Source organism: Ranitomeya variabilis, chromosome 3 (genome assembly GCF_051348905.1).
Source record: "Ranitomeya variabilis isolate aRanVar5 chromosome 3, aRanVar5.hap1, whole genome shotgun sequence".
In the NCBI taxonomy this organism is placed as follows: Eukaryota; Metazoa; Chordata; class Amphibia; order Anura; family Dendrobatidae; genus Ranitomeya; species Ranitomeya variabilis.
The window spans coordinates 416581564-416605675 of NC_135234.1; the positions used below are offsets into that span (position 1 = coordinate 416581564).

Sequence of the window (24112 nt, forward strand, 5' to 3'; positions counted from 1 at the left end):
CCTAATAAATCTTAATTTTTTTTTTACTGTATCTCTGTAAGTGTTTGTGTTGCATTTAGTAGGGCATCACCGAAGGGGTAAATCCTTGTTTATTATGATTTTAGCCGTATATGTTTGTCTCTAAAACACTGCAGCATTTCAGATAAAAACATACTTAAAAAGCACAAGAGACTAGTCTGAGAGGTGGATCCCGGGGCGGCTTCTCCACACTTGCTGCCAATGATTGACAGGTCTCCCCTAGTGATGATCGAGTATACTCATTGCTCGCTTGGGCTTTCTAGAGCATGCTCGGGTGGTCTCCGAGTATTTATGACTGCTCGGAGATTTAGTTTTCCTTGCCACAGCATGATGATTTGCGGCTACTTGACAGCTTGATTACATGTGGGGATTCCCTAGCAACCAGGCAACCCCCACATGTACTCAGGCTGGCTAGTAGCCGTAAATCATCCAGCTGGGGCAAGGAAAACTAAATCTCCGAGCAGTCATAAATACTCGGAGACCACTCGAGCTTGCTCTGGAAAACCCGAGCAACAAGTATATTCGCTCATCACTAGTCTCCCCCTATACACATCTGTTACTCAAGGGCAGCGAGTAGGGAGAAGTCGCCGGGGATCCACATGACTAGTCTACATCGCAGCTTGATTCCCAACGGCATTTAAGTATGTTTTTCTCTGAAACGTCGCTAAAACACAAGTGATTGAAATTATGCAACCCTATACACAGCATAATTGGTGCCCGTAGAATTTATCAGCTGTCAGGTTCCCTTTAAATTTGTCACAACAATCCTAGTCCAAACCTCAAATGTACTTTTGCACTTAATTGCAGTGTGGTAGTGTAGTTATTGTATCATAACAAAAACTTTACCATCTCTATAATATTGCAATATTCTTATAGCAAACAGTTCTCATTTTGCATAATAGTACATTGTACTATAATGTTGCCTTTGTAGTCTAGCATTGTGAATTTCGCTGCATGATTTTTGGCTCATCCCATCTTCACATTGTAGCCTGTTAACAGCCATTTACTATTCCCAATCCATGATGAAATGTTAAAAATATGATACATGGACAACCTGCCAAGGGAGAGGTCACAACACAAGTCATAAAAATAATGCTTTGTTTGAAAAGGAATTACTGGTTGCCATGCATACACATGTGTGTGCGTCATGCTATTTCATCTCAGCTATTACTGTGTGCAGAATAGAAATGATTTTCAATCACTTGGCGTGCTGTTCTGTAAATTGAGCTCCTCCTCTTCTACACAAGACAGTAGACATTCTGTTCAGGCAATGGACATTACAAGTAAACATGATCAAAAACTTGGTTGCTCCATTGCACAGTAACTATGCAATTTAAAATCATGATTATAAAAAAAACGTAATTATCTCACCTTAATTTAGGAGGTCAATATTCCTTGTAATCTACCAGTGTATAATCAGAGAACAAAGACCTGTCTGTGTAGACGCTTCAGATAAATATTTGTTTAATCCATCAATATATTCTTGCTTGAGCAATGATATTACGTAATGCAGACTAGGTCACATCAATATCTTGGACACCTGTAAACTATTAAGTATCTTACAACTAACCGGGGTAGACACAAACAGACAAGGGCCCCTGAGCAAGAACAGTACATGCGCCCTTTGTCACCTAATAATGCATTATAATGCCAAATTGCACCTGCTTAGGAGCTGGAAATCAACCTCCTTACCTCTTGGACCCCTTTATGACTGCACAGGTTGCACTAATGATATGTCCTCCCCTGTAACTACTGCTACATACTGCAACCAGGTAAAATAGGACATGAGTTAGGAATGCCTAACTAGAATAGCCTATTTCCACCATTGACTACCCATCACCCTCCATTATTTTAATAATTTTACTCAGAATACCAGCACAAAACACAATGTAAATGGCCATACCTGCCTCTTTATTAAGACTATACATAGCAAATTTTGCAAATAAATAAGTGTATGCAATATATACCCATAGAAAATGGGTCTTTGAAGATCCTCCTTATATTACCTCCATCATCATCATCTTCTCCTCCCACTGCTCCACTGAGCCAATTAGAGACACCTCCGATTGCATGTGGTGCATGTTGCCCCAAATGAATGGCCTGCTGAGTACTAGGCCCAGTAGGGCAGAGACAGACCTCCTCACTCCTCATCATCCTGTCTACATAGAATCTTACCAGTAAGGGGAAAGTCTGTCTTCACCGAATACAGATTTTACCTTGATAATGACTAATCAATTCTGATTAGATTAGAAAAGGTAAATAGTAAAGTTGCTTATTTTCATGTGTACTACTGATTTCTGAAATAAAAATGAAAGCAATGGTATCTCTTTAGGGTTTATGAAGCCGTAATAAGGTTGCATGCACGATCCTTTAGTCTTTACGTTGTCTTTTTTAGTCAAGGTGATCAAAATCTTTTGATCTATTTTAGAATTGTTATCTATTTATGGTGAACAACCAATATGGCGGCCATGACAGGAGGTTGTTCTCAGCTTTTTCTGAACATAAAACATATAGCATGTAGGGTATTTAGCACTGTAAAATTAAGCACATCTGCCTTTAACTTTATTTAACGTACAGTGGCCTTCAGGGTTTATACAGTCTGGTAAATGTGTGCAATGTACGGTACTTTTCTGTCAGGCTTATCAGTAAAAAATAAGAACATGCATGATGCTGTATGTTGGAAATTTAGCTTTATTATTCCCCCAAAAATTAAAAGTAGAAATAAATTTATTGCAACAACGTTGTCATAATGCTATATATTTAAAATCACTTTGACCTGTAGGGTGCATTTTTAATGTAGAGGGGAAGGAAAGAGCGTGGGTAATCTATGAGTTATGTATATGAGCCCTCAAGAGATATGTAAAGGCTCAAGGTGACTGAAAAGAACGAAAAGCAGAGATTTCAGCTTAATGCATATCCTAGAATCTGTACAGTTATAAAGTAGAATTAGATCCCAATTTATAGCGTGTCTTAGCTGAATTCCTAATTAATAAAGATACACCAAATGCTTATCTTAGCTCTACAACTTTCGGTTTCTATCACAAATATATTTTTTGCGTTATATTCCACATGAAACATCTAGGCTTGGTTCACACATCATATATTCTAATTCTACTTGTTTTTTATCTTCATTTTTCTTAAAAACTGGTCTAAATCACAGGTAATAGATGTGTATGTATATAATACAAATAAATCGGTGTAGAAATAAATTAAATAAATTTAGAGAGGCTTAGCCACATTGTGGCTTTTATTCAATGTTTTTGACCCTTCAGATAGAACTTGTACTGCATATAATTTACTAATAACTAATAAACGAGGACCTGTTACGGTAAGGCTAACATTTAGTGGGGCCATTGGCTCATTCGGTGATTTGAATTAATTCTCTTTACAGGTATATATGTGATCTTTATCGTTGTTAAACTAATTATTTTTCTCTGAATGGAAATAATTTCTATTTTATTTTTTCTTTTATTTATTTCTGTTTCTTTTTTTGTCATCTGTGTGGCACATAGGTGGCAATATGCCAGCTCTGCTAATAATAAGTCGAGACTTGGGTCCTGGAAGTAAAGATCCATAAAACTTTCATTTGCTACTGTACAGACTTCATGCACACTCTAATACCCCTAACTGTTTTATTTTTAAGCAGCATTGGGTCTTGGCCCTAGTATGCTGGAAACCCGAACAGTTTTTTCTCCTAATGTACAGAAAAAAAATTGCACAGTCATAAATTAATTATTTGTCATATAGAGTCATGATGGTAAATGAAAACTGTAACGTAACACTGTGTATATACTGTAGCTGACAATTGTAGAATGAATAGTGTGATTCTCAGAATACTACATCCTGGGTTCACTGCTTTGCCAATAGAATTCGTGAGTTATAGACTGTAGAGAAAGTATTACCAAATCTGCCATTCACAACACTTTACATACCGGTATATAACTTATGGATAATACAGTTTCAGCTCTCACTCAGATAGGTTTTATGTTGTCAGAAAGTGAATAAAAGTAATAATAATTGAAACAGGAATGGAAAGTTCAACTGGCCTACCAATCTGGGTGATGTCACCAGGATTAGTAGGATCTATGGGTTTTGTTAAGATGGGATTGGCAGACTGCTGCAGCACAATGACCGGCTACAGGCTGGAGTGAGAAAGGAATATGACTGCTGATTCTGTTAAGTGGCTGAGATTTTCCCTAGCTGATGGGATCAACCAGAAAAACAAAAGTAAAGCTGCTCCCAGCAGATTGATGAAAGGAGTAGAGAATGGTGATCTAAGGCCTATAAAAAGCATCAGGAATACATTGCTGGAGGGAGAGGATAGAAAAATGCAAACAGTAAATAGCTATCGTCAACCCTAGACAATCAAATTAGCGGGGCTGATGAGGACACACCATGAAAATGTGATCAGCCTGTCTATAAGAAGCACCATGAATTTTAAATAAGATCCTCATTCATTATAATTTGATCCTGAAAACCTTTATTAAATAACATTTGCAAGTTATTTTAGTTGTACGAAAAAAGAAGCCAATTTAATACGCTACCAGATCCATGACCCATGCTTTTCCAAATCAAAGATACTATATCCTTTTTTATAGCTGAGAATTTTAGCAGACGCATGTCCGACTTGTCTGTATACCAATGTTGAGGTACATTAACATGTGGAGGGTACAGCTGATTACATATTATTTTAATAGCGCCATATATTTAACAGTCCAGAAACTGCAATCACATTGATCGTGGTTCCCATGGGAATCCAAAATCTAATTAAATCAAATTTTATTGGAAATCAATCAACCTAAGCATGTTGTTACAGAAGAAACCAAAAATACATATCTGAAAGCACAAAAGTTTGCCATGAAAGCCAAAAGTGCTAAACACTGAATCTCAGTGCCTACACTTTATTTACTTTTACAATCTAGTCCAGCCTGGTACTGATCTTAGAAACCACTACTGTGAGAATGAACATTATATATTTTCATCACAATGATCCATATTATTTTTGTAATGAACTGGTACAGTATATGTGAAAATCCCTCTATCAGTTGTAGTCAATAATATCCCATTTATTAATGAACCCCATTAGGCACATAATGAATGTGAAAGATCCAGCACACAATGGCGCTTCCAATTTAAAATCCTGTTTTATGTCTACATGTTAAAGGGGTTGTGCTCTTTTAAGTTTTATTGCTCCACCGGCTCAGTAATATATAAAATAACAAACTGAGCTTTTACGTATCCTCATGGATGCAGCATTACAGCCAGTCACTGGGCCCAGCACACTCGTCATCACTGCAGCCGATCAACAAAAACCACATCGATCAACAAAGACTAGAGCAGCGAGAGAGAGGCGGCACTGGACGCAGGGAAGGTGAGTATTTTGTACTTCTGAGGCTACAGAGTAATAAAAGTTAGGTGGACAACCCTTTTAAGACATCTACAAGAACCCACACTGTTGACCCGGCACTTAAGTGGATCATCCTAGGACCACAATAAACTGTGTCAGTAGTCATTTTGCAATTATATTTTACACTGTTCTGACAAATGTATTGTAAAATAAATAGTTGGCTGGAATAGTGTTATGTACTTCTCTGTTGTCTTCACCATACAGATACATACATCATTTTTGGGGTGATCTTCAAAATGGAGCGCTAACTACTGGTTTGTTTCATAATACATCAGTAGATTATTCAGAACGGTTCATAGCATTTCACTAGATCATTCCAAGTCATCAAGGAATGTGCTAGAGATGTTTGTGAAAGGCTTTGCCTTCTTTGTAGTTGTCTACAAGCTATCCAAATAAGAAGCTTAGAAGGGCGGGTGAACAAGGGAGCATCCTGGCAACTATTAAAGAGAAAACAAGTCATGTTTGCTTAAATCGGCTTTAAGAACTCAACAACAGCCTTAGCAGCTGCTGAAGTTCACAAAATATTCTGCACACTTCCTAAATATATATTTTTCCAAAAATGCCTACCTTTTTACCCGATTACTTCCAAATATTGTAGCGCTTACGCTATATCCCAAAAGTGACCAGTCAATGTCCAGCTTTTTCTACCGTACATTTATCTTTGTTAAACAAAAACTTTGTCAAAATTATAAAGTTTTGTTTAGCCTCCATATATATTTCCTACAAATGTCATCAATACCCAACAATACTTCTGCATTCAAAAGGAAGGCAACCAAATTTTGGCACCTTCTGCTCCTGTTTCTAAGCAAAAGCATAAAAAATTAGAATTTTGATTAAGAACAAAACTTCTTAAACTCTATTTAAAAAGTAGTATTGCTTTACATATGTTTTTTTGATGCCTAAACTATTCCTTTGCTTCACCCATTTTTATAACTTACCTGCAGTGCTCACTATGTCCCACTATATATATTTTCCAAAAACATAAAATTCCATTCGTCTACCTCCCACGTAAATCACTTATTAAGGCTGTACTGATATATCCCTATAAAACAATGATTTGTGTTGCCAGCATGAAGCCATTCACGATGATACCGGACGCTTATAGTGTATATACTTCCTTTGTTTTGTCTACAGTAAATGTGTGATCCCTAGTAACAAAAACCCAGCATAATAGTCCCACTCCGACATTATCCAGTTTCCTCACAGCTGATTGCATCCATCTTATCACAAGTTTGCAATGTCTTGTAGGATTTGAGTAAATGCTATAGACACAGTCTTCTCTACAAAGAATAAGACACCTGATCCCTTTTTTTATTTTATCTGATTTTGGATCAAGATACAACATATAATTATAGTGGGTGAGTACATTGCCTACAACCTAGTAGAGGGGTGCACAACCTGCGGTCCGGGGGCCACCTGCGGCCCATGATGCCATTCTATGAGGCCCCTAACCACATGGGCAGAAAAATTTATCTGAAAGGTTAACTATATGTGAGCAGCCATAGTGGCAAGCAGCTGAGGAGCAAGATCAGGCAAGTACTAATGGTACTGTGTAGACATCATCACGAGGATGGGGTCTTTAAACCCATTGGGCACTTGTGAAAGTAGTATGTGAATTACACAGGTGTCTTCCATGTCTTGGCTCTCTCCACTGTAGTTTATAAATGTACTGAATCATTAGGCAGTAACAAAACACCCATGATCTATTGTAGAGAGCCATGTGCATTCATCACCTCTTCTTCTTTAGGGCCTATTCACAAACATTTTTAAGAGGCTGTAGAAACGAATTTTACAGGAAATCCACATAAAAAATTTTTTTTTAATAGTTTGAATAATTAATCAAATACTCTTTGAATAAACTTACTATTCATTTTATTGCAAAATGTTCAAAATTAAGTGAAAAAAGTGTGCACTTAAAGAGCTTTTCCCATTAAAATCGATCTGAAACTTATTCAAAGGCTATTTGACACATCTTTTATGTGTATTTAGGAGCATAATCTATTTCTAAATTTTCGTAAAAAAATACCTCACTGTGAACATAATATTGGCGTGCTGATTTCAGACATTTTTGGTATATTACATTTTGATATGCCATAAATGTCACAGAAGGTAATACCCCTTTAATTTGTAGTGCCCCCCCCCGGATTGCTTCAGTATGATAATGTGGCATTTGAGAACATATGTATGCTCAGCTGAGTGCTATCAATGTATATGGCTATCTGAAAACACAGGATCAAATGGGTAAATCAACATGCACATTTCCTAAAACTATATATCTACCTTCTATACCATGATTCAATAACTAGAATTAGATTACTGTTCGACTTCAACATGCTATATTTTATTATTGTTCTGACCCAAAAATCAACAAGGAAACCAAGTGACAAATTACCCATTCATTCATCATAATTGTAATTTTCTGAGGTTCTTTTTGTATATTTTCTATACTTCTAGTATGCTGGGCTAAGACGACGTGTATTTTTGGTAAAAGGTTGATTAAGGTAGATAACTTTTTAAGCACTACTTTATTGGTAATTATACAAAGGCAAATACAAAATGTAACTCCTGTAGTGTAATCAGGGTTTTCTCCTGCATTACTTGTTTATAACACAACATATATTTTATATTTAGTTGTCCTTTAAAGGCTGCTTTCGTAGCCGCCCTATGTGGTATTTGATATTTTTTGTTACATAACCATACTTTTCTGGATAAGCTTGAGAAGCACTAATCTTGGGAATGTGTGGCTTCGACAGACAGATGTTGACGTGCCTAGATCCCACTATATTCAACACGAAATCCCGGCCAAACCATAGATTGTCATCAAATAAGTTCTAGAAGCATTGCATTACATCCTACTATTGCCAAACTCATCAACTTTTGGCTTGCAATTCACATACTATTTAGTCATCATAATATGTTATATGAGATTTACTAGCATAATAAGAGTTGGGTAACTAGCCCAAACATAATGTGGCAAATTTTAAGAGTGCACAGATATAGACAATATGGTCAACATCAAAGGTGGTGATTTGTGACACCAGATCTATTATAACATTAAAATGTATATTGTAATGAAGACTTTACTGACTTCATATTGTCCCACCAAGAACAACATCTGCAAGGAGTTTGTATGTTCTCCCCATGTTTGCATGGGTTTTTATCCTGGGTACTCCGGTTTCGTCCCAAAGACATATTGATGAGGAATTTAGACTTTGAACTCCAATGGAGACATTGATGATGATTGTTAATAAATTAATAGTACTATATAAATGAGTAAAATAAATCTGTACCAGGAATAACACATTTCTCCAGTTCACTGGTATCACTCTCATAGCAATGTCATCGACAAACCAGCATAAGCAAAGAGGAGGAGAAGATGACCTTATTCTCCTCTTCCCTGCCCCTAATTCATTATAGGGGAAAATCCCTTTTACAGCCGTATCAAAGTAGAGGCATAGTATGCGGGTGTTCGGTAGCTATATGATTGGTCAGCATCATACAGGGAGACGTTTACGCCCCAGTAAAAACTAACTGATAACACTCACTTGGGCTTAAAAAACTTAATTTGTTAGGGGGCTAATACTTTGATAATATCTCAGCAACAGAGAGGAGAAATTAGAAAAAAAAAAGTTTTTATTCCATTCTGCAGCCATTATCACATCATGTGTCCTATTCAACATGTCAAATTTGGTGAAAGGTCCTCTTTAAAGTAAAAAGTGCAGACTGGTCATATTTCTTTAACTCTCTGCTTAATAGAGGACTATCAAGCATTTAGCAGTGTTGTCATATTTCAATTAAATTTGTTCCTGAGCACAATTTGGTATAAAAATAAACAAACTGTACTGTACTCACCTTCCCCGGGTGCATTGCTGAGTCCCTGGCTGCTGATCCCAGGGTTTGGTATCAGCTGCGCTACTGACATCACGAATCAGTGAGCCAGTGCCAGATTTCAGGAGTAGCAGTGAAGACTCTCTGGTGGACCCTGAGGACCTGGTGAATTGTGAATACAGCTCGTTTTTTTTGTATCAAACTGGCTGCTCAGAGAAAAACAGAAAGGGGACAACTGCTTTAAGGAACCTTTGGAGAAAACTGATGCAATAATGAGATTACACCAGATCGGCTAATCAAAACAAGAGCCAGGGTTGCCATCAGATAAGAGGAAGTTTGTAGGCACCCATGGCCACTGAACTGGTCTTGCAAATTGATTTTCACCATCTCTAGTTATGCCTTGTCCAGTCCAGTCTCATTTCCTACCACCTGCTATTGTACACGTTGGTACAATATATGCTTTTTATTCTCAATTGCTTTAAGGCCAACCTAGTCAAGTTGCAAAAACCTCCACAATTTTGCAGTCAACCACTGTGTGTGGCAAACTCCCATTATCAGAGCACTATTTATACCGGTTGAATTTGGCAGAAAACCCAGGACACTTCATTTTGGGGGCCTCCCTTTTCCTTTCAACTGTCAAGAAGCTTCTTCTCAGAGCTGGCCTTTGGGAAGATGTCTCTGGAGCGTCTACGTCAGTGACTGCTTGTTCCTCTGGAGATTTATATGCTTTGGCAGAAGGCTTACACTTTCCCCAACTTGAAGAACATACATTTTGATTAACAGAACGGGAAGGAAGCCAACAACATTCTGTATTTTCTCTATATAATGCTAGGGTTGGTTTTATGGTTCTTGAAAGATTAAAAACAACTGTATCTTGCAGCTATACTTGCAGCTTTGCTTTTCTTTACTAGAATCTACAGAGACAAATAAATACATATAAATATGAATATAATTTTCCATAAGTTCATACGTTTTATTAACCCCCATAATTGTCACAGACTGTACCATTATTCATGTGTGCAATATTTAGTTGAATGTAACTTACTTTCTTATACAAGATCAAACCTGCTATAGAAGCCAGGTTTTTATACTAATAAGAGGTGAGGAAGTTGTCATGTCCCACAACTTGGGAATCATACAGTATTGTATTGTTGCTGTTACACTGCTATGCAATCAGGTTTGCTTTTTAGAAGTTTGTCCTCCCGCTCTCCCAGTAGCCCAGCTCTGATTCATGTAACCCCTCCCTTCTTCCCCAGTTAGTGTATGTCAGCCATGTTAAGAGGTTGATATCTGCACATCTCTGGTTCAGAATCATCTCTTTACCTTCTGCAATTGCATAATACAAAAGTTCAGCTTCACAATAATCTTCAAATGTGCTTCTGCAGACGAGCTAAGTTATCTGATGAAGTTCTTGGTGAAGGCACTGGTTCATACAGATATCCATAAAAAACTCTGTCTCAGGAGCCCCAGGTTCGCAACCAAGTTATGGAGTCAGAATAAAGGTCTTATTGTAAAGATGAAAATAAGCCTCTAATTGTTATGCTGCTTATGGTTATGACACCCCTAACTAACATGGATGTGAGGACCTAAAAGCCCATACCTTTACCCCACCGATATCTTCGTGGACACTTGTATGTTAATGCAGCCAGCTTAGCCTGGCTCCCCTGTTCCGGGAACCCTATGGCAGCTGCATCGTTCACATACAACATATGACCAATGACCACCTGTATATTATAAGCAATCTCCTAGTATAGTTTACTATTAAATTTGCAACACAAAACATTATCTATTATTATATATTCTTTCTCTATATATTGAAAGACATAGTGCGGATACCATAGGGTACATCTTGTACTTTTCAATTACAAAATTCTAAGCATTATTTAATAACAAGAAAACGAAACTCTGCAATAAGAACAAATGTGACCATATTACAGATGAACGTCCTGGTTTGACCGCTAGTCTAAGAACTTGAACTGACAGCTTCATAGATCCCTATGCCTGTAACATGCTCGTCTGAAATTGTCTATAGTCTCTAAGGCTAGGTTCACATTGCGTTAGGGCAATCCGTTTAGTGCTAGCGCTAGCGGATTGCGCTAACGCAATGTTTATTTAGGGGCCGCGTTCAGGGGTCGCGTTAACGTCCCCGCTCTCGCAGATCCCCGATCTGCGAGAGCGGGGAACGGACCTCGGGCGCGCCGCGGACGCTGCAAGCAGCGTCCGAGGCGCGTCACAGAAGAACGGCACATCACTAGCGCGAGCCGAAAAAGGCACGCGCTAGTGATGCGCTGCAGGTGAAATTTACATTGCTGTCAATGGGTGCGCTAACGGACCCGTTGCACGGCGTTAATTGCGACATTTTCGCCGTGCAACGCTGTCCGTTAGCGATCACCCACTAACGCAATGTGAACCTAGCCTTACAGATCCTGAAATATGTACTGTATGTTATCGGAAGAGGAGGCCCCATAGAAAACAAAAAAAATAGTACTCAAGCTGCACATATTTCTACATATTACTCCCTCTGTCAGTTTGATATTATTAGATATTCATTGCTTTACTAGGATGATATTACTAGATATTACGCCTTCTATCAGGATGATATATCTGGAAATTACTTTCTATCAGGATAATTTTATTAGGTATTACTCGCTCTATCACAATGATATTACTTGCTTTATCAGGATGATATATCTGGAAATTACTCTCTATCAAGATGATATCAATAGATATTACTCGTGCTGCTAGGATGCTACTGCTAGATATTACTCACTATGAAGATAGTATACACAACAACTAGTTTTTCTTTTTGAATTGTTTGTTGGTTTTTTATTTTCCTTCTCTCCCAGGCGAATAATAACAAGTCAGTTCTGTGTTAAACAAGACAAAGTAACTTATCAAAATCACAAAATGACTGCATCATCTATTAATTAATACACAGCGGCTTCCAACCCCCAGCAGCTCCAGACTGTCGTATGATTTAATTATATTCTGCCTGCAGTAAGTAACATACATTCATTTAATAACTGGGGCAGTAATACCATGCATGATTCCAGGGAATTCCAGCCTTTATGGCCAAGTGATTACTGTGCTTTAATTAATAGTATTACTATTTGTTTAGCCATTTTGGAACTAGCAGGTTAATAATACCGATATAATGTTTATAACTGAGTAACAAAGCAGAGCTGGTCAGGGAAACCATCTGTTATCATGTGACCTGCGGAGAGCGGATACCCTCACAGGAGATTACCATCACGTTTCAGTCTCCATGGAAACATGAAGAGAACTGAAGCTTTTAAAGGTACATTTACTTTACTTTCTGAAATAAGGATTTTATAGATCTAAGTCATAGACACAGGGCAAAGTTAGGTGCATCTTAACACATTCACATATGACTTCCTACGCTCCGATCTAGTACCTGTGGGTGTCAACCAATGAGACAAATACCAAAAATTACAAAAGGAGAATAACAACACTTTCACTATCTACAACGTCTCCGTTTATTCAGAAATTTTCACAAAATTCCACAAGAAAAAATAAACGGTATTCAACATGGAGAAAAGACTCATAGTCTCAGTCCAAGGACTCAGCCATAGTGTAGCTATTATAGGAATATAGGTGTCACTCAGCCACCCACCAAAATAAGAGCATGGTACATAAAAGAAATTAGACCTAAGTTTATAAAGTTTTGTACTAAATACAGAAAATAAAGCAGTTTGTAAGAATGACATTAATAAATCAGTTTCCTATCCTGGCACATTTTTTATGTGTTTTTGATGTTTGAATGAGTTTAGATGATGGTAATAGTATTACGGCTACAAATGGTATTGACTTTAACCGACTGTCTATCATGTTTAGAGTAAAAAAATGTGGATAAAAACAAATGATAAAAACTAAACTGGGCTTTACTTACCATCGCCTGGTGCAACACTGAGTCTCTGCCAATGCTCCCGATGTCTGTTATTGGCTGTTGCAGCAATGTAATGGTGACAGGATGGCAGTCAATCACTGAGCTCAGAGGCTATGTGACTGTGTAGATGGAGTGTCCTTCTAAGAGTTCCTGAGCTGAGTGATTGGCTGCATCACTGTCCACATGACATCAGCGTCAAACTAATACCAGACACTGGGAGCAGCAGCAGAGACTCATTGCTGGACCCCAGGATGGTAAATAAAGCAAGATTTATTTGATTTTCATAACAAAACTGCATCCAGGAATCAAGATCTTCTGAAAGGGAACAATCCATTTAAGACCCCTATAAACGTTTGCCTAATGTCGGTCGAACCCACCTGTATCGGCGAGTTCAGTTGATAGCATAATGTGTATTGGAGCCTTCTAACTCACAGATTTCGGATTTCTGATCTTTTTGTTCTTGGCAAGATAAGCTGACGCCAGAGGAGTCTGGCAGTGGCTCTCTTGTAGAGGAAATAGGAGCCCTTGGCAGAGCGATCACAAGTATGGAGGAATTGCCAGTCGAACAATCAGTTGAACCATAGTTCAGGTCAACAGCTATCTATGGTGTATGGGTCATCTTAATAAAAAAACTGAGCTATGGAGCACAATATATGCTAAGCTAAAAATAACATTACATTTTTTAATGCCTTTCTTATAGATGTTGGTCATAATGAATGGAGATTACTGCACGAGAACTTAAACGTTTAGGACTTCATTAAAATTTGCTCCAGAGACACGAATATTCTGCACCTACTTAGAAAATCTTATTCAATCTCACTGATAGAGGTCGCTAATAAAGGTCCATCTTTTGTTCTGTGTGCTTTTACCCAAAACATCATATAACATGGTCTTTGTGACGGTGCCACTCAGCGCCGCCGCTCCTGCCGCCCTGCCTGCCGCTCCGCCCCCTGTTCGCCTGTTACCCGACCCGGCGCGCTCCTGCAGTGTGCGCGTGCCTTCCGGTCTCTTCTCCAGTCTCGCCGCCGGACCCCGGTTCCCATTGGGTGCGCGTGCGCACTCCTCTCTCCAACTCCTTCCGCGCACGCGCACTTCCTTCCTCTGCTCTACAGACGCTCCCTTCCTCCCCTCTCTGACCCTGGAGGACCCTGACCTGGAAGTCCTTCTGCATCTCTCCTATTTAAGGTAACTCTTTCCTCTGCTCCATGCCTGATTGTCATTTGTCCTCATTGGACCCAGGTCCCTCTGTACCTTGCTCTGTCCTGTGCATTCGCCATACCTTGCTTTGTCCTGTGCGTTCGCCATTACTTGCTTTGTCCTGTGCGTTCGTTATACCTTGCCTGTCCTGTGTTTCTGCCGTACCCTGCTTGTCCAGTGTTCCCGCCATAACCTGCCTGTCTTGTGTTTCCGCCATACGCTGCCTGTCCTGTGTTCCAGCCATATCCAGTCTGTCCTGGGCATCCGCCATACCCTGCCTATTCTTTGTCTCGGTCATTGCCAGTCAGTCCTGTGTCTCCGTTATAGCCAGTTCTGCGTCTTTTCCGCTCCTACTTCCTGTTCCCGGGTATCAGCTTCTGCGGCAATAGTCTCCCTCGGGCCTGCCCCTAACGCTCCCTGTATTGGGGGTGGACTCCTGGCCAGCTCGCCCTTGGGAGGTTCATTGTTGTGGTTCTGTGGGTTCACCTTAGGAGTTCCGAAAGAGCTGACAGTCTTTGATGACATAATAATCACTTTTTACAATGGATCCAGGTTTATTTTATGTGATAGGTCTTCACTGATTTACATTCATACAAAATGCAATTTCATTAGTAAATAATTTAGTTCTGAAAGCTCTCAAAAGATCATTAATGGGAGAGTCTGTAAAAAAATTAATTTACTTTAAAATAGTCTTTTGTGTATTTCTGTTTATGCTGGCACTATGAATGTGCATCATGAAATTATAGGACCAAAGTAAAACAATAGCATCGTTGGATATTTGGCTTGTTAGCTGTCCTACTTTTACATCTGAAGACTTGACTAATGAATTCTTTACTAATTGACTTGATATGTAATGGTAGGAAGCCAGGGGCTAAAGTAGGATTAGAAACTCCTAAGTATGCAAAGCTTTGATGTGGCTGAAATCCTATTAAATTTTGGATATTAGAAAGATGGTTGATGAAACGCAATGTTTCGCCCATGAATACATGGTAAAGCTCTTAACTGGGAAAGCATGCAATTCGAAGAGCCCAAGATATGTCAATTTGTGTCATGATAGGTCAGCTTATGTAATGGTAGGTTAACTTATGTCTTGTAGGGCAACATATAAAGTGTGGCAACCAACATAATGGAAAATTTAAAGGTGCTTCCCATGGACAATACGATTGAATTTCATGTATACAGTGGGGTAAATAAGTATTTGATACACTGACAAATTTTCAAGTTTTCCCACCTACAAGCAATCGAGAGGTCTATAATTTGTATCATAGGTATACTTCAACTGTGAGAGATAGAATCTTTGAAAAAAATCTAGAAAATCACATTGTATGATTTTTACATGATTAATTTATTTTTTGTTTCATGAAATAAGTATTTGATGCAATAGAAAAACAGAATTTAATATTTGGTACAAAAACCTTTGTTTGCAATTACAGAGGTCATAACTTTCCTGAAGTTCTTGACCAAGTTTGCACACACTGCAGCTGAGATTTTGATCCACTCCTCCATATAGATCTTCACCAGATCTTTCAGGTTTTGGGGCTGCCGCTGGGCAACATTGAGTTTCAGCTCCTTCCTAAGATTTTCCATTGGGTTCAGGTCTGGAGATTGGCTAGGCCACTCCAGGAGCTTGAAATGCTTCTTACGGAGCCACTTTTTAGTTGCCCTGGTTGTGTTTTTATGGTTATTTTTATGGTTCTCTTCCTATCTTTCTGAACGCTTTTTCAGTGTTCTGTTCTCCGGCTCCACTTCATCTCCTCTTCCTCTCACTGTCGGGGTACCTCAGGGCTCAGTCCTTGGCCCCCTTCTCTTCTCCCTCTACACGGCTCCAATTGGACAGACCATCAGCAGATTTGGCTTTCAGTACCATCTTTACGCTGATGACACACAACTATACACGTCAGCCCCTGACCTTACCCCCGCTGTACTACAGAACGCCACTGACTGTCTGCAGTCTCTAACATCATGTCCGCTCTCTATCTGAAGCTCAACCTCTCGAAAACTGAACTTCTGCTCCCGCCTTCTACTAACCTCCCTAAATCTGACATTTCCCTCTCCGTGGGTGGCACCATAATAACACCTAGGCAGCAGGCACGCTGTCTGGGTGTCATGTTTGACTCCGATCTCTCCTTCACCTCCCACATACAATCTCTTGCCCGCTCGTGCCGCTTACACCTAAAGAACATCTCTAGAATCTGCCCTTTTCTCACCATGGAGACAACAAAAACTCTCACTGTCGCCCTAATCCACTCCCGCCTGGACTACTGCAACTCTCTTTTAATTGGCCTCCCCCTCACGCGACTTTCCCCTCTCCAGTCTATCCTTAATGCAGCAGCCAGGGTCGTCCATCTGGCTAATCGTTACTCGGACGTGTCCGCTCTTCGCCAGTCATTACACTGGCTGCCCATTCATTACAGGATACAATTCAAAGTACTTGTTCTCACCCACAAAGCTCTCCACAGTGCGGCACCCCCTTACATCTCCTCCCTCATTTCTGTCTATCGGCCTAGCCGACCGCTGCGCTCTGCAAACGACTTTCGACTAACCTCTGCACAAATCCATACCTCCCACTCCCGACTCCAAGACTTCTCCCGTGCTGCGCCAATCCTCTGGAATGCTCTACCCCAAGATATTAGGACCATCCACAACTTGCATAGCTTTAGGCGCTCACTCAAAACTCATTTGTTCAGAGCGGCCTATCACGTTCCCTAATCAGTCGTTTTATGTTTGTGTGTGTGTGTGTAGCCCATTCACTATCTCATCTACCCCCCACCCCCTGAAGATGGCTGGACCATCATTGTAAATACATAATTGTAAATACACTCCTGTACTTTGTATCTCCCCCACCTCATTGTAGATTGTAAGCTCTCACGAGCAGGGTCGTCTTATTTTGCTTTATTGCTGTATTATTAACATTGTTACCTATGACTGTTGTTTGAAACTGTTAAACTGTAAAGCGCTGCGGAATATGTTGGCGCTATATAAATAAAGATTATTATTATTATTATTATGGTTATTGTCATGCTGGAAAACCCAGCCACAATCCATCTTCAATGATCTTCCGGAGGGAAGGAGGTTGTTGACCAAAATCTCACTATATATGACCCCATCCATCCTCCCTTCAATACAGTGCAGTCATCCTGTCCCTTTTGCAGAAAAGCACCCCAAAATACAATGTTTCCCCTACCATGCTTCACGGTTGGAATGGTGTTCTTGGGTTGTAGTCATCTTTCTTCTTCCTCCAAACATGGTAAGTGGAGTTGATAACAAAAAGTTCTATTTTGGTCTCATCTGACAACATGACCTTCTCCTATGCCTCCTCTAGATAATCCAGATGGTCATTGGGGTATTTTAAATGGGCCTGAACATGTGCTGTGTGAGCAGAGGACTGCCCTGAAGGATTTTAATCCATTACGGTATAGTGTGTTAATAATGGTATTGTTTGAGACTGTGATTCCAGCTCTCTTCAGGCAATTAAGCATTTCCTTGCGTGTAGTTCTGGGCTGATTCCTGACCTTTCTCAGAATCATCCTTACCTCACGAGGTGAGATCTTGCATGAAGCCCCAGACCAAGGAAGATTGACAGTCATCTTGTGTTTCTTTCATTTTAAAATAAGTGTGCCAACAGTTGTGGCCTTCTCACCAAGCTGCTTGCCTATTGTCCTGCAGCCCAGCCTTGTGCAGGTCTAAAATTTTGTCCCTGGTGTCTTTAAATAACTCTTTGATCTTGGCCATGGTGGAGAGGTTGGAGTGTGATTGAGTGTGTGGACAGGTGTTTTTATTATGGGTAACAAGTTCAAAAAGGTGCAATTAATGCAGGTAATGAGGTCAGAGTAGGAGGGCTTCTTGAAGAAAAACTAACAGGTCTGTGACAGCCAAAATTCTTGCTGGTCGGTAGGTGATCAAATACTTATTTCATGCAATAAAATGCAATTCAGTTATTTAAAAATCATACAAGGTGATTTTCTGTTTGTTATTTTTAGATTCTGTCACATGCAGTTGAAGTGTACCCATGATAAAAATTACAGACCACTCCATTCTTTGTAAGTGGGAAAACTTGCAAAATCTTCAGTGTATAAAATGTTTATTTCCCCACTGTATATTAGTTTAAGCTAATGAAGTTGAAACTCATAAGCCATTGATGTTATAGGAAGAAAATCAATACATCTGCAAACGTAGGTTGAGAAAGGGATGAGGGCTCTAACCAGGAATCCTACAACATTGAAACTTTGTTTTATAAAGTTAACAGTTTTTAAACACAGGGATAATAGAGCTATAAAAAGCAATGCAGATTTATTTGAGGAAATTATTGGTAATTTGACGTACTTGTCACAGCAATCACTTATGCTAAGTAGGCAAATTACACTTTTCCAAGAGAAAGGAATCTTTCTATCTGTAAAGAGGCAAGGTGGATATGTCTACTGATGGAGGTCTTTTACTTCTGGAGAACACTCCTAACTTATATGGCAAGGTTTGGTATATGGTCAACATTGACCTATAAGGTGGCTACCTCTAATAGGTGACACTAAAGAGCCAGTTTTCTATGTCTTGAAAGAGGGCATATTATCATTGTTAACACCACAATATTGATTATTAAAAATTATCTTACATCCATTTGAAAAAAATGTACAAAAACAGAATAGTGACTTTCTTTATTAAACTGTTGCAATTTGTTTGATATGGGCAACGGCATAATTTTTATGACCCATCACGGATTCCATTCTTAACCATGGTGTCTACATTTGTGAATTCCTGGGACACTATGGTTGATGTCATGAAGCAGCAGGTATAATTTGCTTATTACAGTGAATCTCTGTAAATAGTTTAGAGAAAAAGATTTTGCATATCTTCATGTCTATTCTTTTCCAAGGTCAGTTCACGGGTTGTTGCTTTTCTTCCATTTCATCTGATACGGTGACCTAGATGGGACGGGCAGCTCATTCCCAACATGCAAATAGACAGTAGTCTTGCGAGGTCTGGAAACTACAAGCACAGTAAAATAGGTCATTTATTTGTGTTCCCTTACATGAATATTCTACATGTAATATTAAAAGATTCTTGGCCAAAGATAGAGATGACTAATTAGGAAAAAATAATAATAACTCACAATAAATGTCTCGTATGGTCCTAGAAGCATATTGATGATTATTTATAAATGTTTCAGCACTAATTTTTGAAAAATGTCAGCAATAAAACAAAAACCTTCACAAAGCTGCATCTGCTACTAGAACCAAACACATTTGCATCGGAAACAAGCTATAGAGTACCATAGAGTCTACACAGCCTGGGTCCATTGGGCGCAACTAAAACAATTATAATTGGCTGGCTATAATAGCTGAAAAGAACCTGAAAAACCCAGCACTCCAATGTTAGATGCAAAAAAATGTATTAAAATGAAACCATGCACTCCACTGTACAGTAACGTTTCGGTCATGCAGTGGCCCTTCATCAGACACAAATTGCAATGGTTAAAACGTGCGAAAAGGCAAGCATCATGCAGCGCTAAGTTATGGCATACAGTATGGATGCTGGAGCTAGCTTAGAACATTATATTACTTTCTATGAGAAGAATCGCTATTAAACTACAATGTCAGCCAACCCCCAAATAAGCATACAGTGCCACTCACCCTAACGAACTTTATCAAGCAAATGGGACAACTTGGTATTGTTGAATTTTATGAGAGTTTCTGTCCGGTGATTCATGGAGTATTAAAATCCAGGATATAAAGCACCGTGACTGCCAGTTATGCTGAAAGGAGTCAACAATAAAATAAAAATGCCATTCTACTGAATTTATATTTCCAAGGTTAGAATGTAATAGAGAATAAAATAGTTTGAAATAACATTGGAGGTTAATCTGGTTGCTATATGGATGAATTCATTAATTATCACGTACACAACTAATTATCCCTTACCATTGGTTGTTGCAAAACAATTGCTTCATTAGAGAAATTCATGTTTTGTTGTTTACTATGTAACATACAAAATGTACTGTAAGTATGAACATATGTGTCACTGACCACTGCCATGTATACATCACACATAATATTAGGACCCAGTAATGGTGCAGGCCTAACAGCTGTTCCTGCGCCATTACTTGAGGTAGCCAGATGTATTCTACTGTTATTACATGCAATTCAATTCAATTCAAATGAGCTTTATTGGCAGGACTAAGTACATGTTAGCATTGCCAAAGCATATGGTAAAAATAGGGGGATAGGGGGTGGGGTAGGGGTACATGCTCTAATGGACAGGATAAGAGATAACTTCGATCCTGATTCTTCAACCTCTTAGATGCCACAGCAATGCCAAGTATGAAGTCTGCCAGTTGTACACTAGTACACTAGCAGACATAGCACAAATATCACAAATATATATATATATATATATATATATATATATATATATGCAGTATATTAGTATTGCAGAGTATATAGAGCATTTAGGAGATCCCATTTTTACATTTTGTCTATTTATTGCGGCATAGGAAATTTCAGACTTTCAGAGTTGTGAGTTGAGGGGGTCCAAAGTGATCACTCAGTGTGCATCATTTCCTTTCGTCTGCCTGTGCAAACCGACATTTAGTCCTGAGAATTGAGGTTTCTGTTCTCTATTTCCACTGGTGAAATACAGTGGTATATTAAAGTTTGGGCACCCCTGGTCAAAAGTACTGTTATTGTCAAATTATTTATAAAATGTTTAAAGTTAAACATGACACATTTCCTTTGTATTTTAGGCAAAAATATATATATTGTCATTTTTTTTACATTTTAAAAATTAGAAAAGGAAAATGGGCTTATGCAAAAGTTTGGGCATCTTTGGAGACTTGTGTGCTCAGATAACTTTGGCCAAGGTTTCAGCCCTTAACTAGCCTGTTAGGGTTCTGGCTTGTTCACTATCATCATTAGGAAAGACCAAGTGATGCAAATTTACCAGCTTTATAAAAACCCTCTTTCCTCTAACCTTGTACCAAAAAACAGCAGCTATGGGTTCTTCTAACCAGCTGCCTAGCACTGTGAAAATTAAAATCGCGGAGGCACACAAAGCAGGAAAAGGCTATAAGAAGATAGCAAAGCGTTTTCAAGTTGTCCTTTCCTCAGTTCGAAATGTAAGTAAGAAATGGCAGTTAACAGGAACAGTGGAGGTCAAGATAAGGTCTAGAAGCCAAGCAAAATTTCAGTGAGGGTTGCTTGTAGGATTGCTAGAGAGGCAAATCAGTACTCTTGAGTAGGGTTGAGCGACTTTCATTTTTTTAAGATCGAGTAGGGTTTTGGGAAACCCGATTTTGTCCAGAGTCGAGTCGAGTGCAGTCGGCCGATTATCGCTAAAAGTCGGGGATCGACCGAAACACGAAACCCAATGCAAGTCAATGGGGAAGCATAGTCGGCAGTGAGTGGAGGCCAGGAAAACACCTACAGTGCCCATTTTAATGCCAAAAACATCCATTCTTGTTTCTGAAGCTTGCCAATCTTAATTAACTGTATAATAATAGTTGGGCATAGGGAATTGGGGGAAAGTTGTGGGGGGAGTAGGGCTGGCTCAAGTTTTTCGTGGGCCCAGGAAATGCGGACTACGTCACGGCGGTGTTGCAGGGAAAGGTAAGTATTTAAAAGTTGCAAGTGCTGTGATCCTGAGCAAGCAGGGGGGGGCCCACTCGTTCGCATTGCCACTGGCACAGGGCCCCTCAAAGTACGGCGGTGTGTTTGCATGGCGGGGGCGCCTCCCACCAGCAGCGACACTTTTGCGTACTCTGAGGGGCCCTGTGCCAGTGACGTCGCCAACGAGTATGCCCCCCCACCTGATGAAGGAACCTGCACTTTCATCTGCACCTTCCTCTTTGTCCCTGTGTAAGGTGGTATAACATGCGGGAAGGGGAACCTTACTTTCAGCAGGGACAGATTCTGGCTGTGTAGAGTACAAGGGGAATGTAGTGGTCTAGGTCAATGTACCAGCAGACTCATTTAGCAGTGGCTGGGCAATGGGCAGGATGAGGAGGAAACAGATATAGGGCCAAAGAATAAAGTAGGCTACATGCAGTTCAAAATTGGTAACAGGACTAAACAGGCGGCATTGCTTTGTTCAGTGGAGTAGCAAACCCAAGAGCAGCAGACACTGTTTCAAGGGCCTAACCACACTAGTAGGCCAAATGCAGTTTAATATCTGATAGTATAGGGCGAAAGCCAGAATGTGGAAGCTCAGCTTTGTTCAGTTGAGGACAACACCAGGGAGGGGCAGACACCTTTAGTAGGCCGGAAAAGCCTATTGCATTTTTTAAAATGGTAATTTGGAGCAGAAGGTTGAAGCTCAGCTTTATTTAGTTGAGGGCAACACCAGGGAGGGGCAGAAGCCGTTAGTAGGCCCTAACCACCATTTTTTTTTTTTTTAAAACCACTTAATGAGAGCCGGAAGGTTGAAGCTCAGCTTTATTTAGTTGAGGACAACACCAGGGAGGGGCAGAAGCCGTTAGTAGGCCCTAACCACCATTTTTTTTTTAAAAACACATAATGAGAGCCGGAAGGTTGAAGCTCAGCTTTATTTAGTTGAGGACAACACCAGGGAGGGGCAGAAGCCGTTAGTAGGCCCTAACCACCATTTTTTTTTAAAAACCACTTAATGAGAGCCGGAAGGTTGAAGCTCAGCTTTATTTAGTTGAGGACAACACCAGGGAGGGGCAGAAGCCGTTAGTAGGCCCTAACCACCATTTTTTTTTTTTTAAAACCACATAATGAGAGCCGGAAGGTTGAAGCTCAGCTTTATTTAGTTGAGGACAACACCAGGGAGGGGCAGAAGCCGTTAGTAGGCCCTAACCACCATTTTTTTTTAAAAACCACTTAATGAGAGCCGGAAGGTTGAAGCTCAGCTTTATTTAGTTGAGGACAACACCAGGGAGGGGCAGAAGCCGTTAGTAGGCCCTAACCACCATTTTTTTTTTTTAAACCACATAATGAGAGCCGGAAGGTTGAAGCTCAGCTTTATTTAGTTGAGGACAACACCAGGGAGGGGCAGAAGCCGTTAGTAGGCCCTAACCACCAATTTTTTTTTTTTTAAAACCACTTAATGAGAGCCGGAAGGTTGAAGCTCAGCTTTATTTAGTTGAGGACAACACCAGGGAGGGGCAGAAGCCGTTAGTAGGCCCTAACCACCATTTTTTTTTAAAAACCACTTAATGAGAGCCGGAAGGTTGAAGCTCAGCTTTATTTAGTTGAGGACAACACCAGGGAGGGGCAGAAGCCGTTAGTAGGCCCTAACCACCATTTTTTTTTTAAAAACACATAATGAGAGCCGGAAGGTTGAAGCTCAGCTTTATTTAGTTGAGGACAACACCAGGGAGGGGCAGAAGCCGTTAGTAGGCCCTAACCACCATTTTTTTTTTTTTAAAACCACATAATGAGAGCCGGAAGGTTGAAGCTCAGCTTTATTTAGTTGAGGACAACACCAGGGAGGGGCAGAAGCCGTTAGTAGGCCCTAACCACCATTTTTTTTTAAAAACCACTTAATGAGAGCCGGAAGGTTGAAGCTCAGCTTTATTTAGTTGAGGACAACACCAGGGAGGGGCAGAAGCCGTTAGTAGGCCCTAACCACCATTTTTTTTTTTTAAACCACATAATGAGAGCCGGAAGGTTGAAGCTCAGCTTTATTTAGTTGAGGACAACACCAGGGAGGGGCAGAAGCCGTTAGTAGGCCCTAACCACCAATTTTTTTTTTTTTAAAACCACTTAATGAGAGCCGGAAGGTTGAAGCTCAGCTTTATTTAGTTG

At 39.8% G+C, this 24112-nt stretch overlaps 1 protein-coding gene and 1 long non-coding RNA gene across 3 annotated transcripts in view; one reads left to right on the forward strand and one right to left on the reverse strand.

Annotated features, from left to right (window-relative positions):
- NHS (NHS actin remodeling regulator) overlaps positions 1–24112 on the forward strand; it is a 278531-nt gene that overhangs the window by 165244 nt on the left and 89175 nt on the right. The window lies entirely within an intron of this gene.
- Positions 19055–24112, reverse strand: part of LOC143816210 (uncharacterized) — a 56338-nt gene continuing 51280 nt past the window's right edge. Inside the window, exons 2-3 of the long non-coding RNA XR_013223899.1 lie at positions 19982–20103; positions 19055–19337 (exon numbers count right to left, since the gene is read on the reverse strand). This is a non-coding gene — a long non-coding RNA (uncharacterized LOC143816210). The remainder of the gene's footprint in view (positions 19338–19981; positions 20104–24112) is intronic.